Source organism: Arachis stenosperma, chromosome 3, assembly GCF_014773155.1.
Source record: "Arachis stenosperma cultivar V10309 chromosome 3, arast.V10309.gnm1.PFL2, whole genome shotgun sequence".
NCBI lineage: Eukaryota > Viridiplantae > Streptophyta > Magnoliopsida > Fabales > Fabaceae > Arachis > Arachis stenosperma.
The window spans coordinates 101,173,364-101,192,969 of record NC_080379.1 but is presented as its reverse complement, the minus strand read 5'-3'; positions in this window follow the sequence as shown (position 1 = coordinate 101,192,969).

The window sequence follows — 19,606 nt, the reverse complement described above, 5'->3', positions numbered from 1 at the left end:
TCCTGGTGAGCTCTGCTAGTTGCTTGGCAAACACCTTGTTTTGGGCTAGAATTGTATCAACATGGTTCAGCTCCATGACTCCCTTAGTGTTGTGTCTCTCTGAAGCATAGTAGTACTCATTCTCAGCCACTGTCTCAATCACTTCAATGGCTTCTTCCACAGTCTTTTTCCTGTTCAATGAACCTCCTGATGAATGGTCTACAGCCTTCCTTGATTCATAAGAAAGTCCATCATAGAAAATATGCAATTGCACCCAGTCAGGGAACATGTTTGGTGGACATTTCCTTGTCAATTCTTTGAACCTCTCCCATACCTCGTAGAGCGTCTCACCGTCTTGTTGTCTAAAAGTCTGAACCTCAGATCGAAGCCTATTGACCTTTTGTGGGGGGTAGAAACGTGCCAGAAACTTGCTCTCCACCTCATCCCAGGTTGTTAGGCTGTCCCTTGGGAATGATTCCAGCCACTTAGCTGCCTTGTCCCTAAGTGAAAATGGAAACAAGAGCAGTTTATAGGCATCTTCCTGGACTCCATTGGACTTCACAGTGTCGCAAATTCTCAGGAATTTTGTGAGATGTTGGTTTGGGTCTTCATTAGCACTCCCACCAAATGAACAATGGTCCTCCACCAGTGATATTAATTGTGGTTTGAGTTCAAAATTATTGGCCTGAATGGGTGGTTTCTGAATGCTGCTACCACAATTCCCAGAGGTTGGGTTTATGTATGAACCAAGAACCCTCCTCTCAGGAATGGCATTGTTTCCATCAGCCCTCTCATGGTTGTGAAATTCTCTATCCATGTTGAGATCTAGAGCTTCCTCAAAGTTGTCCTCAGATTCTCCTTCAGATTCTTCTTCTCTCAGTACTCTCTTCCCTCTTGCTTCCCTTCTAAGTCTATGAAGGGTCCTCTCTGGTTCGGTATATGGAGGAGTTCATGTCTCTCCTCTCCTACCTGTCATACAAGAACACACCACAAGCAACAAACAAGTGGAATACTCTTGGTTAATGGAAGAGTATGGTTAGAGCAGTTGAGGAATTAATTCAAATAGTTAGTGGGTTAGTGAGTTAGTTGCTTGAAATGAAAGGCATAAGAAAGAAAAAGCAAGTAACAGAGTGCAGAAATTAAAAATTCAACAAGTAATTTGAACTAAATTAACAAAATAAGAAAAATGCTCAATCTAGTTAGCTTCCAATTGGAGAATTGTCAATCGAAAACCAATCCCCGGCAACGGCGCCATAAACTTGATGCGCATAAACTTGTTATGCTACGATTTTAGGAAATTGCACGAACGGCAAAATTCCTTCCGGCAAGTGCACCGGTTATCGTCAAGTAAAAACTCACAATAGAGTGAGGTCGAATCCCACAAGGATTGGTTGAATGAGCAATTCGAATTAGAAGTTTGTTTAGTTGAGCGAAATCAACTTTTAGATGTGAATTGCATAAGGTAAATGTGGCAGGAGACGTAAATTGCAAGGAATTGAAATTTCATAAACTTAAATTGCGAGAATTAAGGTGCGAGAAAGTAAATTGCTGAAAGTAAAAGGGATGATGCTCACTAATTCTCTCTAAAAACAAACAAATTCCCAATCCCTTGGTTTAAATGTTCATAAAAAGAGATGATGCTCGATCACTGATTATACCACACAGTTTCATGAACCACAATTTGGTAGGATTACATGTCACAATATCCATCCAAACCCCAATCCAATTCACTGTGAGAAAGCTTCTCTAGCATGAATCCATCATTCCTTTCCCAAGGTTCCGAAGGATTCCAATTAGGGGTAGTTTCTTTCCCAAGACAACTACCCAATGGAATTAGATCGAGAAGCTTTCTAACAAAATTCAAGAGAAAAGATTGAAGAAGAAGATAAAAACTATTATTGATTCATTGAATTACAATAGAGCTCCCTAACCCAATGAAAGGGATTTAGTGAGTCATAGCTCTGAATTCAATTACAAAGTATGAAAAATAACAAAATGATCAAAAGTTCCAAAGTGTCAAAAAAGTGCCAACTAACTTCAATTCTATCCTATTTATACACTTTCTAAATTGAGCTTCTGTTGAGTTTCTTGGGCTTTGAGGCTTTTTCTTGATTTCCTTTTGCTTTGGGTTTATGATCCACAATCCTGATGAGGCTGTGATCCAATTCTGTAACATTCATTGAGCAATTTTAGTGATAAACAAGTAATGACACAAGACTCAACAATTTGAAGTTCCAGACTCATCAATTCTTCCGGCCCAATCCCATAAACCATGATATTTAATTGGGTTTCATACCATAATACGTTTAAGTTAATATTTGTGCTCAAATGCTAACTTAAACTTCAATATATTTGGCCCAGAAACCCTTTCAAAAGGTGGCGTTTAAGTTAAAGTTTAAGTTTCAATTTAAGGTTAAACTGAAACTTAAACGTGGAATTGGAAGAAAGCAACCCAGGAGTGTAAAATGTCGAACACGTTTAAGCTTCAGTTTAAGGTTAAACTGAAGCTTAAACGTGGAAATGAAGAAAACAACCCTGGAGGAGCAATTGGGTCGAACACGTTTAACCTCCAGTTTAAGGTTAAACTGGAGGTTAAACGTGGAAAATGAGAAGGCAACCCTGGAGGAGAGAAATAGTCGAACACGTTTAACCTCCAGTTTAAGGTTAAACTGGAGGTTAAACGTGGAAATGCTCCTGGTGCCTCTCTTGCTTCTGGCGTTTAACCTCCAGTTTAAGGTTAAACTGGAGGTTAAACGTGGAATTGCTCCTTGGTGAGAAAAAGTGTCGAACACGTTTAACCTCCAGTTTAAGGTTAAACTGGAGGTTAAACGTGGAAATGCTCCTTTAGTTCAATTCTCATTCTGGCGTTTAACCTCTAGTTTAAGGTTAAACTGGAGGTTAAACGTGGAAATGCTTCTTAGTGCCTTTCTCATTCTGGCGTTTAACTTCCAGTTTAAGGTTAAACTGGAGGTTAAACGCCAGTTACAACATTTCCTCCTTTCTCATGATTCTGGCGTTTAAGCTCCAGTTTAGGCTTAAACTGGAGCTTAAACTCCACATTTGATATTCAAGCTTCTTTATTGATTTGTTGCTTCCTTGCCTAGCCTCTTCTTCCCTGAAATCATCCAAACAATTGCATCAAAGTCTTGCAAAATTTCATGAGAAATCATCCATTCATAGCATTCAAGTAATATAACTAAAAACTCATGGAATTTGCATCAAAATCATACTGTTTGGATGGTTCATTGCTTTGTTGTTCATTTAACCATTCTTGGTTACTTTAAGCTCAAGAAAATGCATACAACAACCAAAACTAACAGAAAAATGCTAGTGAAACTAGCCTAAGATGCCTTGGCATCACAACACCAAACTTAATACTTGCTTGTCCCTAAGCAAGTCCTGAGTTATTTGAGAAGAAAGTATGAAACAGAAAGCAATTACATTGGCTATATTAGCAAGCATTTGAAGTTCATCAGAAGGGTTTTATGCAGAAAGTTGCAGCATCACTTTTTCATTCTTATCAGGGAGGATTATCACTTTTTCATTGCATCCATCAAACACTGCTATGGCCTCTTGTTATTCTTATGTCCTTGGCACTTTTTCTTTCTTTGTTTTTCTTTTTCTTAGAGCTCCTTTGCTCCTTGTTTGCTCAGTGTCATGTTTGCACAAGCCTTTGGCATTTTCTTTTTCTTATCAGTGCAGTACACATATCCACTACAGGCATTTTAGTTCACATTTCTTTTTGAGACATTGGTGCCCAGCACCTCTTTGTGTAACTAAATGTTTTGTAGCTAGGTTGCTCTTGATAATGGACTTTTGGTTGATAATCCCGGGTTAGTTAACCCAAGTTACCAAGTGTTGAAACACTCCACAGAACCTATTCATCCAAGCAGATCCTAGTACATAAACACCACAGGCATATGTCTCGAAAGTTCAAACCATTGATGCCTAGCTTTATTTTCTTAATTCTTTTGCTTTTTGGTTGCCCTTTTTCAGTGGCTTTTCTTTTTCTTTTTCTTTCTTTTTCATGGCCAAAGACATTTATTCATCAAGATCCATAGACAGTATTCAACTTCTACACAATAAAATGATAATTCTACACTCAATTTCCAATGAGCTAACTAAACAATCAAGCATGCATACCACCACTTAATTCTACTTGATTTGTCACTAATTGAGCCAAGTAACTTTTGTTCAAACTTTTCTTTCATTTTTGGAAACAGAACAAGCATGGCAAGCATTTGTTTAAGAAGGTGGAGTTATATCCAAACATCTAGGCATTCACTTTATTCAAAGCAGTAAACCACAAACATACTAAAAACTTCACATAAAACTTAAATGACTTATAGTGAAAGAAAACTCATAAAGACAATTCACAAACTCATTTGATTATTAAGGAGCGAGACCACCTCTCATTTATTGCTTGGTTCTTCTTGATTCTTGGGATCCTGCTTCTTCTTGCTTCGTACCTCTTTTTGACCACTTGTACTTCCTTTGTCTTTTCTTATGAGCTTTTTCCAGAATCCAGCCTTTTTCATTGTTTCTTCCACTCCTTTTTCTAGGACCATTGCCTTGTTTATTTCTCCTTCTTTTCTCCCTTTGAAATACTCATCAAAAGCTGGGAATGCTGGGTCCATCTTGTGTAGATGTTCCCCTATGTAGTTAAGCTTGATTTGAGAACTGATGTTGTAATCAGCTTGAACTGAGTATCTTGCATTCTGCAAAGTGGTGGCTTCCTTGATTGCCAAGATACTGGCATCTTGGTGTTGGCATATGTGGCTGAGGGATTCCTGTAATTGTAAATTCTGTTCCCTTTGCAGATCTAGGAATCTTGATTCAAAGTTCCTTTGCATATCCATCATTTTTAGGTGAAAGTCCTCTTGTCTCTCCTGAGATCTCATGTATTGTTGAGACATTCCTTCTATGATTTCCTGCATTCTGCTCATATCCATGGGGTCTCTGGGAACTTGTTGCCTTCTTTCTGGAATTCCTTGCTCTTCTTGCTCTTCTTTCCTTCTCCTTCTTCTCCTTCTTGCTCTGCTTCTTGTTCTGCTCCTGCTTGTTGCCCTTCTTCATTTCTTCTTTTGTATGTCTTGGAGCAACTGGGCCAAGAGTCATTCTGTACGCAGTTATGGCCATTCCAGGATATAGCCAATTAGGTCTTTCATCTTCAAGTGGTACTTGGGCATCGATGCATAGTCTAATGATGGTGCTAGGGAAGTGGAGCCAGGAGTCATGGTCACTTTTCTCACTAAACTCTTGTATCTGTTCGGCAATGAGTTTATGAACTTTGATCTCCCCTCCCACCATAATGCAATGTAGCAAGATGGCTCTTTTAGGGACTATTTCTGAAGAGTTTGCAGTGGGTAGGATGGATCTCCTAACTATTGCATACCACCCTTTAGCTTCAGGTGTTAGATCTCCCCTTCTCAAGACTCTTGGAGCCCCTTTTTTTTCTCACCCATTCATCTCTGATGGCACAAAGGTCTTCAGCAATAGTCGAATAGTCAGGTTCTCCCATCATTCTTTCCTCATAACTTGCTTGGCTGAAACGTATGTTTTTCAGGCCAAGAGTTTTCATGATTGCTTTGGGGCTGAAGTCAACTTCCACCCCTCTCACATAGCTTTGTATGTGGGTTCCACGGTTGTATCCTCCCTCACTGCATTTGCATAAAACTCCTTCACCAGGTTGATGTTGATTTTAGTGATTGGCTTAGTCAAGAGCTCCCACCTCCTCTTTTTGATCTTCTCCCAAATACCTGGAAACTCATCCTTTTCAAGGTCAAAGGGGACTTCAGCTAGTACCCTTTTAGGTCTCATCCATTCGGCTTGAATCTCATGGAAAACTGATTTGTATTTCCATGCATCATATTCCCTTTCCTCCATTGGCTCCTTATCCTTTCTTCTTTTGTGGCTAGATGAGGCTGCCATTGGTTCCTTAGTTTTGGCAAGTGACAAGCTAAAGTTGACACGGTGAAGTAAGAACGTGTTGTTAGAAGTGTGGTGAGGTTGTTTTCGGCAAGAGGTAGTTGTGCTATGATGAAAGAAAATGTGCAAGAAGGAGATTTGGTGGTGTGGAGCTCGTTCCCCAATTGGTTCTTTATAAAGCACGCAAGTGAAAAATGGACGGCTAGGGTGAGTTGTGAAGGATAGCTTGATGGTAAATATATGAATTAGGGAAAAGGACGAATTGCTTTTCACTTTCTTGGAAGTATTCTGGGTGCATTAGGTGTACATGTAGCTATCTTTTCATGCAGAACTTCCTTTTTGACCAAGAACCGTGCCTCCCCCCTTGTCTTTTTCCTCCATTCTTATCCTTCCTTTTGTACCTGCACAAACAAACAAATTTGCTATCATTTTCGGTCCATGTGAATAATGAATAGTACTTGCACATGTTTTTCATTCTTTTTGAATTGTAAATCAATGATTGTCTTCATGAGCTTATAGCCGTGACCTTTGTATGTATGCACACTTATTACTGGACACCAAACTTAGTGTTTGGTAATGTCTCTTGATGATATGAAATCCATGTTGGTTATCCTTAATAATTGTGCATAATTCTAATAAATCATAGTCACATTGGCTCTTTGATCCTAAACAATTTTACTACCTAAAGTAATTGAAATCAAAGTATTAAAACGTGCACATGGTATATTGTCATGAATGTCTAAATCCAAAGGAACTTCTTGCTTTTCGTTAACTGTGTTCAAAAGGAACACCAAACTTAATGTTTGGTTGTGCACCTTGAAAGATTGAATACCAATTTGAATAAGATTGGGGGTGCCTTCAGGTACTCCAAGCTTAGAGACCAATTGTATTTTACATGCAATGTTTAGTGCACCTTATCAACAGTTGTCCTGAGGATTCAAGTTCATGCATAAGAAACCATGCTTTATTAGATGCAAAGCAAAACAATAAGAGTAAGGTACTAAAGCATGGGTTGCCTCCCATAAGCGCTTCTTTAACGTCACTAGCTTGACGGTTGTCCCATGTTAGGGTGGATTGTAGTGCTTGATGTCCTCTCCTCTCACTATGGAAACATCCCCATTTGATTCCTTCATGATTTCCAAATGTTCCATAGAAAGAACTTTCCTGATTGTGAACACTTGAGGGAGCTGGGAAGGAATGGGTTTGAGGCCAGGTGGGATTGGCAGATAATGACTTGATATCACTTTATCTCTCGGAGAGAAACCTTCAGTGGGAATTTTCTTGTTTCTCCACCCTCTTGGCAATTTCTTTACAATTCTTCCCTCTCTCTTGAGGATTTCTTCATTGACCCTTATGCTAAGAGGACCCTTCTGATTTGTTTCTATTGATTCTGGTGGCTTTAACTCTTGTAATTCTTGTTTGCCTTCAAAGGATTGTTTTAGAGTTTCAGCTGCTGAATTGCTTTCCTCCAAACACAGATTGCTACTATCATCCTTAGGCTTTTCAGGTTCTGGTTCAGGCTCAGATGCAGGTTTAAAAACATGGAAAATGAGCTGTTCATCATGTACTCTCAAAATTAGCTCTCCTTGTTCTATATCTATGAGCACTCTAGCAGTGGCTAGAAATGGCCTTCCCAGAATGATAGGGTGTAGGTAGCTTTCCTCCATGTCCAAAATGACAAAGTCTGTGGGGAAAAAATAATTTCCCACTTTCACCAGCACATTCTCAACTACCCCTTTAGCTTGCTTTTGAGTTTTGTCAGCCAGTTGTATGATTACATCCGTGGATCTCACCTCATTCAGTTGTAGCCTCCTCATAAGAGTCAGAGGCATCACATTTATGCTAGCTCCTAGATCACAGAATCCTCTGTCAATTTTCGTTTCCCCTATGATGCAGGGGATATGAAAACTTCCTGGGTCTGTTTTCTTAGAGACCATATCCCTCTTGATGAGTGCACTGCATTCCTTGTTCATTATTACAGTTTGTCCTCCCTTCAAAACTCTTTTCTTGCTCACAATTCCTTCAAATACTTGATATGTGTAGGCCTCTGCTGGAGGATCTCAAGAAAGGGAATATTGATATGGAGAGACTTAAATGTCTCTAAGAACCTTAAATATGTTTCCCTTTTTCACCTCCTCCTAACCTCTGAGGAAATGGTGCTTTTGGTTGTATGTTCCCAGCATGCCTTCCTTTGTATTTCCTTGGCTTGCTCAGTTTCACTTTCCTGCTTAGCTTCTTCCACACCTTCTTTCAATTTCTGGCTCCTTTTCTGAGGGTCTGATTCCTTCTTCTTCTGAGACTTCCTTCAATATGGTGATGGCCTTGCATTCTTCCCATCTCACTCCCTTTTGTTCCCCTTTAGGATTTTCTGTGTCACTAGGAACACTGCAGTTGACTTGGGGGCCTGTTGAGATAGCTCTCCTACTCGAGACTCCATCCACTTGAGTTTTTCACCATGGTTCCTTAAGGTCGATCTCACATCTTCCCTAAAGCTTTTCAAACTCATTTATGTCTTGACTCATGGTTGCAAGCATCCTTCTATCCTGTTTAATTGATCTTGAAATTGTTGGCTCGGATTAGGTTGGGCAGGTTGATTATTTTGGCCATGATATGGTGGTTGGAGTAAGTGTTTTGTGTGGCTTGGTATGATCTTTTGGTTGGAGTTTTGGTATGTGGAATTGTTTGTGTTGGTTGTGGTGTAAGGTTTGTGGTTTTGTGGTTGGGTTTGCTGTTTCCCCATCCAAAGTTTGGGTGGTTTTTCCATCCTGGGTTGTAAGTGTTGGAATGTGGATCATATGATTGCTTTTGTTGGTTTCCCACATAGTTGGCCTCTTCCCAATCACCTCCTTCAGTGCTTATTTCCTCTTGATCTTGTGTGTGTATTGCAGCCACTTGCTTTGTGTCTAATTCCTGGTGAGCTCTACTAGTTGCTTGGCAAACACCTTGTTTTGGGCTAGAATTGTATCAACATGGTTCAGCTCCATGACTCCCTTAGTGTTGTGTCTCTCTGAAGCATAGTAGTACTCATTCTCAGCCACTGTCTCAATCACTTCAATGGCTTCTTCCACAGTCTTTTTCCTGTTCAATGAACCTCCTGATGAATGGTCACAGCCTTCCTTGATTCATAAGAAAGTCCATCATAGAAAATATGCAATTGCACCCAGTCAGGGAACATGTTGGTGGACATTTCCTTGTCAATTCTTTGAACCTCTCCCATGCCTCGTAGAGCGTCTCACCGTCTTATTGTCTAAAAGTCTGAACCTCAGATCGAAGCCTATTGACCTTTTGTGGGGGGTAGAACGTGCCAGAAACTTGCTCTCCACCTCATCCCAGGTTGTTAGGCTGTCCCTTGGGAATGATTCCAGCCACTTAGCTGCCTTGTCCCTAAGTGAAAATGGAACAGAGCAGTTTATAGGCATCTTCCTGGACTCCATTGGACTTCACAGTGTCGCAAATTCTCAGGAATTTTGTGAGATGTTGGTTTGGGTCTTCATTAGCACTCCCACCAAATGAACAATGGTCCTCCACCAGTGATATTAATTGTGGTTTGAGTTCAAAATTATTGGCCTGAATGGGTGGTTTCTGAATGCTGCTACCACAATTCCCAGAGGTTGGGTTTGTATGAACCAAGAACCCTCCTCTCAGGAATGGCATTGTTTCCATCAGCCCTCTCATGGTTGTGAAATTCTCTATCCATGTTGAGATCTAGAGATTCCTCAAAGTTGTCCTCAGATTCTTGATACGTAAAATTTAATTTCACGTAATTACCGGCAAGTATACCGGGTCGTATCAAGTAATAAAACTCACAAAGATGAGGTCGATCACGAAGATTGGTAGATTAAGCAACTTTAGTTAATGGTAAATTTAGTCAAGCAAACATATTTTTGATTTCATGAGCATTTGATTTTTGAACATAATTGCAAGAATGTAAATGACACAAAATGTAAAGAACTAGAATAGAGAAATAAAATGAAAGTAAATGACGGAAACTTAAAGTGCAAGAAACTTAAATGACATCAAAGATAAATTGCAAGGAATTAAAGGTTGCAGAAATTTAAAGAACATAAGAGTAAAGGCAAGAAATAAAGGAACAGAATGTAATAACAAGAATAGTAAATTGACAGGATGTAGAGGGAGTTGGGCAATGGTTTTCAACACTAAGAACAAGAGAAATAAGAATTAATGATAGAGAGGATCATTAGGGATCAGAGATGCTAGTTTTCATGAATTGATGTAGTCAATCTTCCTCAATCATGGGTATAGATCCATGGCAGTGGGTGATTGAATCCCAATCTCTTGTGATTCAATCTCTCTCAACATAACCAATTGCCACTCTCGTGATCTAATTGTTCTGAGAAGAGATGAAGCTCAAATCTAATCCAGCCACACAATTCCTATAATCTCAACCAAGGAGAGTTACATCTCACATACTAACCAAGGTATATTGATTAAAGAAATCATGAAAGGATGAACTCTAAACTGAATTATGTGGCTCATTCCTCAAATTCACCACATAATTCATGTAGATAACCCCTCTCTCGATGGTGGTTGAATCTATGAAGAGCAAGAGTTCCCTCTTTAGATCAAGGAGAAGATGGGTTCACCAATTCATTCCAACAAACAGAGCTCCTCCCCCTAATGAAAGTGGGGTTTAGTGAGTCATTGCTCCAATTTCAACAACAATTGCCATAAATCAAAATTAAACTAAATGTAAAGGAAGAAGAAGAAGAAGAAGAATGAAGTGCTTAAAACTTGAAAATGAAGAAGAAGAATTCCAATAGAAAACCAAAGATGAGCTTTCCGGGAGAGTACCCGGAAGTTCTAACAAAAGCCAAGTACAAGTGCTAAAAGTGTATAAAAATTCTAAGTGTCAAAAAGTATTCAAAGTCCCCTACAAGTACAAACTCAATCTATTTATAGTTCCCAAAACTCTTTCAAAGATCTTGAATTGGGTTGACAATATGGGCTTCCTCTTTGTTGAATTCTTGGCTCAATTGGAAGTGTTGCTAGACTTGGAAAGGAGAGTTCATTCATCATGCTCTGGCCCATTGGCTTGGCGTTTTTGTCAATAACGTGGCCTTAAGCACGTTGGCAACGTGCATCATAATTTCCTGGAAGTGAGTTTGAGACTTGGGCGTTGCTAGCCCAAGTTGTTGCCAACAACTTGCTTTTCCTCTTCTTGGCTCTACTTTCATGCTAAAGTAGCCCAGAATTTGAGTGTCAACCTTCTGCTTCAATATGGACTACTATATACATCATTGGAAGCTCTTGATGTCTATTTTCTAATGCCACTGGAATCACCTCAATTGGACTTTCCTAGCTCAAGTTATGGTTCCTCAAAGAAGGTAAGGTCAAGCTGCCAAGTTGTTGCCAAAAACGCACCTTCACTCCCAAGTTGGCAACGTGCTCGTGCATAGCCTCCCAAGGCAGGGGCTTGGGGCTGGCGTTGTTGCAAAACACGCCCCTATCTAGCACGTTGGCAACGTGCTCGTGCCACACCCCAAGGCTAATCTCTAGCCTTCTTGGATTTCACTTCATGTTCTTGTTTTTAGGGCCTAAAGATGACTGGTTTGGCTTCAATTTTGTGCTCCACCATAGACTATCATATATGGTTGGAAAGCTCTGAATGTTAGCTTTCCAATGCAACTGGAAGCACTCAATTTGGATCTCTGTAGCTCAAGATATCTTCCATTGAAGAGGACATGTTCAGGCTGCCTTGTTGGAGTTGTTGTGGATAACGCCCATACATTCCAAGTTAGCAACGTGCATCACAATTTCCTCACCATCCTGGCGTTGTTGCCAAACACTCCTTCTCTTCAGCACGTTGGCAACGTGCTCGAGCCTTTTCAAGGCTCCATGTTTGCTTCCTGGCGTTGGCAACGTGCATGGCAAGGCTTATGGGCGTTGGCAACTTGATTGGTGCCCTTCCTGGCGTTGGCAACGTGCATGGCAAGGCTTATGGGCGTTAGCAACGTGCATGGCATAGCTTATGGGCGTTGGCAACTTGATTGGTGTGGTTATAGGCGTTGGCAACTTGGTTGGCACCAAGACTTGGTGCCTAGCCAAGCAACCATTCCTGGCGTTGTTGCCAAACACGCCAATGCTTCCTAGCCCAACAACGTGCTCGAGCTCCCCTTTGGTGCCAAAATTGCTTGCTACGTTGCCAAGGGACACGCCTTCATAACTTGGAGTTGGCAACGTGCATCTCATTTTCCTGGGCCAAGTTTGCTTGTGTGGCGTTGCCTAGGGACACGCCTATGGTTCCTGGCGTTGGCAACGCCCTCGAGCCTCTTCAAGGCTCCATTTGTTGCTTGGCGTTGCCTTGAATAACGCCTATGGTTCCTGGCGTTGGCAACGCCAGCTTCTCTTCCTCCAGGGCCAAGCTTGCTTGGTGTGGCGTTGGCAACGCCCTTCTCAAGTTGGCGCCAACTTTGCTTCTTGGTTGCCTGGCGTTATCCAAAAACGCACCACATTCCCAAGTTGGCAACGCCAACTCCTCTTCCTGGCGTTGCCAAGAACAACGCCCTTATATCCAAGTTAGCAACGCCAACTTCTTGCCCAGCTTGCATCATTCTTGCTTCCATGCTTCCTTGTTTCATCACCTATCATCAACAAGGGAAATAGCTTCAAAGTCTTACCAATTCATGCAATAAATTTTATGAGATTCATTCATACTCATTCATATATGCATTCCTTAAATCATTTGCATGAATTTGGCTAGAATCAACATATTCCTTGCCCAGCTTGCATCATTCTTGCTTCCATGCTTCCTTGTTTCATCACCTATCATCAACAAGGGAAATAGCTTCAAGTCTTACCAATTCATGCAATAAATTTTTATGAGATTCATTCATACTCATTCATATATGCATTCCTTAAATCATTTGCATGAATTTGGCTAGAATCAACATATTCCTTGATATTCTCATGCATGGAAACAAAACTCATAAAAGGGCTTGTTTATTTAGAGAAAATGAGTGAAATTAAGCTAAAACTAACTAAACTAACTAACTAATAAAGCAAATATGCACTTGCATCAATTCTCCTTCAGATTCTTCTTCTCTTAGTACTCTCTTCCCTCTTGCTTCCCTTCTAAGTCTATGAAAGGTCCTCTCTGGTTCGGTATATGGAGGAGTTGATGTCTCTCCTCTCCTACCTGTCATACAAGAACACACCACAAGCAACAAACAAGTGGAATACTCTTGGTTAATGGAAGAGTATGGTTAGAGCAGTTGAGGAATTAATTCAAATAGTTAGTGGGTTAGTGAGTTAGTTGCTTGAAATGAAAGGCATAAGAAAGAAAAAGCAAGTAACAGAGTGCAGAAATTAAAAATTCAACAAGTAATTTGAACTAAAGTAACAAAATAAGAAAATGCTCAATCTAGTTAGCTTCCAATTGGAGAATTGTCAATCGAAAACCAATCCCCGGCAACGGCGCCATAAATTAACTTAAATTGCGAGAATTAAGGTGCGAGAAAGTAATTGCTGAAAGTAAAAGGGAATTGGGGTGATTGCATGAATTGAAATTGCAGAATGTAAATAGAAAGTGTAGATCAGAAATGGGGAGTTCATTGGGTGTTAGGAGATATTGAGATCTCCGAATCAAAACATTTTTATCTCTTCCTCAACCAATGCATTCATTGAATTTTGCTTGGCAATCTTATATGATTGGATCCCAATCCCTTGGCTCACCAATTCTCTCTAAAAACAAACAAATTCCCAATCCCTTGGTTTAAATGTTCATAAAAAGAGATGATGCTCGATCACTGATTATACCACACAGTTTCATGAACCACAATTTGGTAGGATTACATGTCACAATATCCATCCAAACCCAATCCAATTCACTGTGAGAAAGCTCTCTAGCATGAATCCATCATTCCTTTCCCAAGGTTCCGAAGGATTCCAATTATGGGTAGTTTCTTTCCCAAGACAACTACCCAATGGAATTAGATCGAGAAGCTTTCTAACAAAATTCAAGAGAAAAGATTGAAGAAGAAGATAAAAACTATTATTGATTCATTGAATTACAATAGAGCTCCCTAACCCAATGAAAGGGGTTTAGTGAGTCATAGCTCTGAATTCAATTACAAAGTATGAAAAATAAAAATGATCAAAAGTTCCAAAGTGTCAAAAAAGTGCCAACTAACTTCAATTCTATCCTATTTATACACTTTCTAAATTGAGCTTCTGTTGAGTTTCTTGGGCTTTGAGGCTTTTTCTTGATTTCCTTTTGCTTTGGGTTTATGATCCATAATCCTGATGAGGCTATGATCCAATTCTATAACATTCATTGAGCAATTTTAGTGATAAACAAGTAATGACACAAGACTCAACAATTTGAAGTTCCAGATTCATCAATTCTTCCGGCCCAATCCCATAAACCATGATATTCAATTGGGTTTCATACCATAATACGTTTAAGTTAATATTTGTGCTCAAATGCTAACTTAAACTTCAATATATTTGGCCCAGAAACCCTTTCAAAAGGTGGCATTTAAGTTGAAGTTAAGTTTCAGTTAAGGTTAAACTGAAACTTAAACGTGGAATTGAAGAAAGCAACCCAGGAGTGTAAAATGTCGAACACGTTTAAGCTTCAGTTAAGGTTAAACTGAAGCTTAAACGTGGAAATGAAGAAAACAACCCTGGAGGAGCAATTGGGTCGAAACGTTTAACCTCCAGTTTAAGGTTAAACGGAGGTTAAACGTGGAAAATGAGAAGGCACCCGGAGGAGAGAAATAGTCGAACACGTTTAACCTCCAGTTTAAGGTTAAACTGGAGGTTAAACGTGGAAATGCTCCTGGTGCCTCTCTTGCTTCTGGCGTTTAACCTCCAGTTTAAGGTTAAACTGGAGGTTAAACGTGGAATTGCTCCTTGGTGAGAAAAAGTGTCGAACACGTTTAACCTCCAGTTTAAGGTTAAACTGGAGGTTAAACGTGGAATGCTCCTTTAGTTCAATTCTCATTCTGGCGTTTAACCTCCAGTTTAAGGTTAAACTGGAGGTTAAACGTGGAAATGCTTCTTAGTGCCTTTCTCATTCTGGCGTTTAACTTCTAGTTTAAGGTTAAACTGGAGGTTAAACGCCAGTTACAGCATTTCCTCCTTTCTCATGATTCTGGCGTTTAAGCTCCAGTTTAGGCTTAAACTGGAGCTTAAACTCCACATTTGATATTCAAGCTTCTTTTATTGATTTTGTTGCTTCCTTGCCTAGCCTCTTCTTCCCTGAAATCATCCAAACAATTGCATCAAAGTCTTGCAAAATTTCATGAGAAATCATCCATTCATAGCATTCAAGTAATATAACTAAAAACTCATGGAATTAAAGGATTGAATGACTGTGATGAGCTTCAAACTCGCGATTGTTGGGCGTAGTGACAGACGCAAAAGAATCAAAGGATTCTATTCCGACATGATCGAGAACCGACAGATGATTAGCCGTGCTGTAACAAGAGCATTTGGACCATTTTCACTGAGAGGATGGGAAGTAGCCATTGACAACGGTGATGCCCTACATACAGCTTGCCATGGAAAGGAGTATGAAGGATTGAAGGAAGGCAGTAGGAAGTAAGAAATTCAACAGGAACAAAGCATCTCCATACACTTATCTAAAATTCCCACCAATGATTTACATAAGTATCTCTATCTTTATTTCATGCTTTATTTATTATTATTTTCAAAAACCTTTATAACCATTATAATCTGCCTGACTGAGATTTACAGGATGACTATAGCTTGCTCCATACAAACAATCTCCGTGGGATCGATCCTTACTCACATAAGGTTTATTACTTGGACGACCAAGTGCACTTGCTGGTTAGTTGTGCGAAGTTGTAAAGAATGTGAGTGAACCATAATAGTGTGCATCAAGTCGTTGGAGCCATTACTAAGAATTGTTCGAGTTATAAAAAGTGTAAATCACAATTTTGCCTATCATGTTTTTGGCACCGTTGCCGGGGATTGTTCGAGTTTGGACAACTGACGGTTCATCTTATTGCTCAGATTAGGTAATTTTATTTTCAAAAAGTTTTCAAAAATATTTCAAAATTTTTTTATTTCTCTTATTCATTTTTCTAAAGATTAATTTTCAAAAAATCCAAAAAATAATAAAATCATAAAAATCAAAAAAATATTTTTGTGTTTCTTGTTTGAGTCTAGTGTCAATTTTTAAGTTTGGTGTTAATTGCATATTTTTTAAAACTTTGCATTTTTCGAAAATTTATGCATGTGTTCTTTGGTGCACGAAATTGTGATCATCAATGGCGCCATCAACATGGTACGCTCAATTGCAATCTCAACTCTTTATCACAACTTCGCACAACTAACCAGCAAGTGCACTGGGTCGTCCAAGTAATAAACCTTACGCGAGTAAGGGTCGATCCCACGGAGATTGTTGGTATGAAGTAAGCTATGGTCATCTTATAAATCTCAGTCAGGCAGATTCAAATGGTTATGGATGATTTATGAATAAAGCATAAAATAAAGATAGAGATACTTATGTAATTCATTGGTGAGAGCTTCAGATAAGCATATAGAGATGCTTTGTCCCTTTCGTCTCTTTGCTTTCCTACTGTCTTTATCCAATCCTTCTTACTCCTTTCCATGGCAAGCTGTATGTAGGGTTTCACCGTTGTCAGTGGCTACAGTCCCGTCCTCTCAGTGAAAATGTTCAATGCGCTCTGTCACAGCACGGCTATTCAGCTGTCGGTTCTCGATCATGTCGGAATAGAATCCAGTGATTCTTTTGTGTCTGTCACTAACGCCCCACAATCGCGAGTTTAAAGCTCGTCACAGTCATTCAATCCTTGAATCCTACTCAAAATACCACAGACAAGGTTTAGACCTTCCAGATTCTCTTAAATGCCGCCATCAATTCTAGCTTATACCACGAAGATTCCGATTAAGGGATCCAAGAGATATCCACTCAATCTAAGGTAGAACGGAGGTGGTTGTCAGGCACACGTTCATAGGTGAGAATGATGATGAGTGTCACGAATCATCACATTCATCAAGTTGAGGAACAAGTGATATCTTAGAACAAGAATAAGCTGAATTGAATAGAAGAACAATAGTAATTGCATTGATACTCGAGGTACAGCAGAGCTCCACACCTTAATCTATGGTGTGTAGAAACTCCACCGTTGAAAATACATAAGAACAAGGTCTAGGCATGGACGAGAGGCCAGCCCCCAATGATCTAAGAACTAGACGTCCAAAGATGATCTAAAGATCTAAAGTGATCCAAAGATGTAAATACAATAGCAAAAGGTCCTATTTGTAGAGAACTAGTAGCTTAGGGTTTACAAAGATGAGTAAATGACATAAAAATCCACTTCCGGGCCCACTTGGTGTGTGCTTGGGCTAAGCATTAAAGCTTCTATGTGTAGAGACTTTTCTTGGAGTTAAACGCCAGCTTTTGTGCCAGTTTGGGCGTTTAACTCCCATTCTTGTGCCAGTTCCGGCATTTTACGCCAAAATTCTTGAGCTGACTTGGAACGCCTGTTTGGGCCGTCAAATCTCGGACAAAGTATGGACTAATACATTTCTGGAAAGCCCAGGATGTCTAATTTCCAACACAATTGAGAGCGCGCCAATTGGGCTTTTGTAGCTCCAGAAAATTCACTTCGAGTGCAGGGAGGTCAGAATCCAACAGCATATGCAGTCCTTTTCAGCCTCTGAATCAGATTTTTGCTCAGATCCCTCAATTTCAGCCAGAAAATACCTGAAATCACAGAAAAACACACAAACTCATAGTAAAGTCCAGAAAAGTGAATTTTAACTAAAAACTAATAAAAAGAAAATAAAAACTAACTAAAACATACTAAAAACATACTAAAAACAATGCCAAAAAGCGTATAAATTATCCGCTCATCACAACACCAAACTTAAATTGTTGCTTGTCCCTAAGCAACTGAATCAAATAAGATAAAAAGAAGAGAATATGCAATGAATTCCAAAAACATCTATGAAGATCAGTATTAATTAGATGAGCGGGGCTTTTAGCTCTTTGCCTCTGAACAGTTTTGGCATCTCACTCTATCCTTTGAGATTCAGAATGATTGGCTTCTATAGGAACTCAGAATCCAGATGGTGTTATTGATTCTCCTAGTTAAGTATGATGATTCTTGAACACAACTACTTTATGAGTCTTGGTCGTGGCCCAAAGCACTCTGTCTTCCAGTATTACCACCGGATACATACATGACACAGACACATAACTGGGTGAACCTTTTTAGATTGTGACTCAGCTTTGCTAGAGTTCCCAATTAGAGGTGTCCAGGGTTCTTAAGCACACTCTTTTTGCCTTGGATCACGAATTTATTATTTTTTTCTTTTTTTTCCCTTTTTTTTTGTATTCACTACTTTTTCTTGCTTCAAGAATCATTTTTATGATTTTTCAGATCCTCAGTAACATGTCTCCTTTTTCATCATTCTTTCAAGAGCCAACATTCAGGAACAACAAATTCAAAAGACATATGCACTGTTCAAGCATACATTCAGAAGTCAAAGTATTGCCACCACATCAAAATAATTAATCTGTTATAAAATTCAAAATTCATGCAATTCTTCTCCTTTTCAATTAAGAACATTTGTCATTTAAGAAAGGTGATGGATTCATAGGACATTCATAACTTTAAGAGGGTGTTGATTTGCTCCCAATAGTTTTGTGGAGGAAAGTGCATCCCTTGAGGTATCTCAGGGATTTCATGATGAGGAGTTTCCTCATGCTCATGTCCATGAGTGGGATCTCTTGTTTGCTCCATCCTTTTCTTTGTGATGGGCTTTTCCTCATCAATGAGGATGTCTCCCTCTATGTTAACTCCAACTGAATAACAGAGGTGACAAATGAGATGAGAGAAGGCTAACCTTGCCAAGGTAGAAGACTTGTCCGCCACCTTATAAAGTTCTTGGGCTATAACCTCATGAACTTCTACTTCCTCTCCAATCATGATGCTATGAATCATGATGACCCGGTCTATAGTAACTTCGGACCGGTTGCTAGTGGGAATGATTGAGCGTTGGATAAACTCCAACCATCCCCTAGCTACGGGCTTGAGGTCATGCCTTCTCAGTTGAACCGGCTTCCCTCTTGAATCTCTCTTCCATTGAGCACCCTCTTCACAAATGTCTATGAGGATGAATGTCCTATGAATGTCCTATGAATCCATCACCTTTCTTAAATGACAAATGTTCTTAATTGAAAAGGAGAAGAATTGCATGAATTTTGAATTTTATAACAGATTAATTATTTTGATGTGGTGGCAATACTTTGACTTTTGAATGTATGCTTGAACAGTGCATATGTCTTTTGAATTTGTTGTTCCTGAATGATGGCTCTTGAAAGAATGATGAAAAAGGAGACATGTTACTGAGGATCTGAAAAATCATAAAAATGATTCTTGAAGCAAGAAAAAGCAGTGAATACAAAAAAAAGGGGAAAAGAAAAAGAAAAAAATAATAAAGTCGTGATCCAAGGCAAAAAGAGTGTGCTTAAGAACCCTGGACACCTCTAATTGGGGACTCTAGCAAAGCTGAGTCACAATCTGAAAAGGTTCACCCAGTTATGTGTCTGTGGCATGTATGTATCCGGTGGTAATACTGGAAGACAGAGTGCTTTGGGCCATGGCCAAGACTCATAAAGTAGCTGTGTTCAAGAATCATCATACTTAATTAGGAGAATCAATAACACCATCTGGATTCT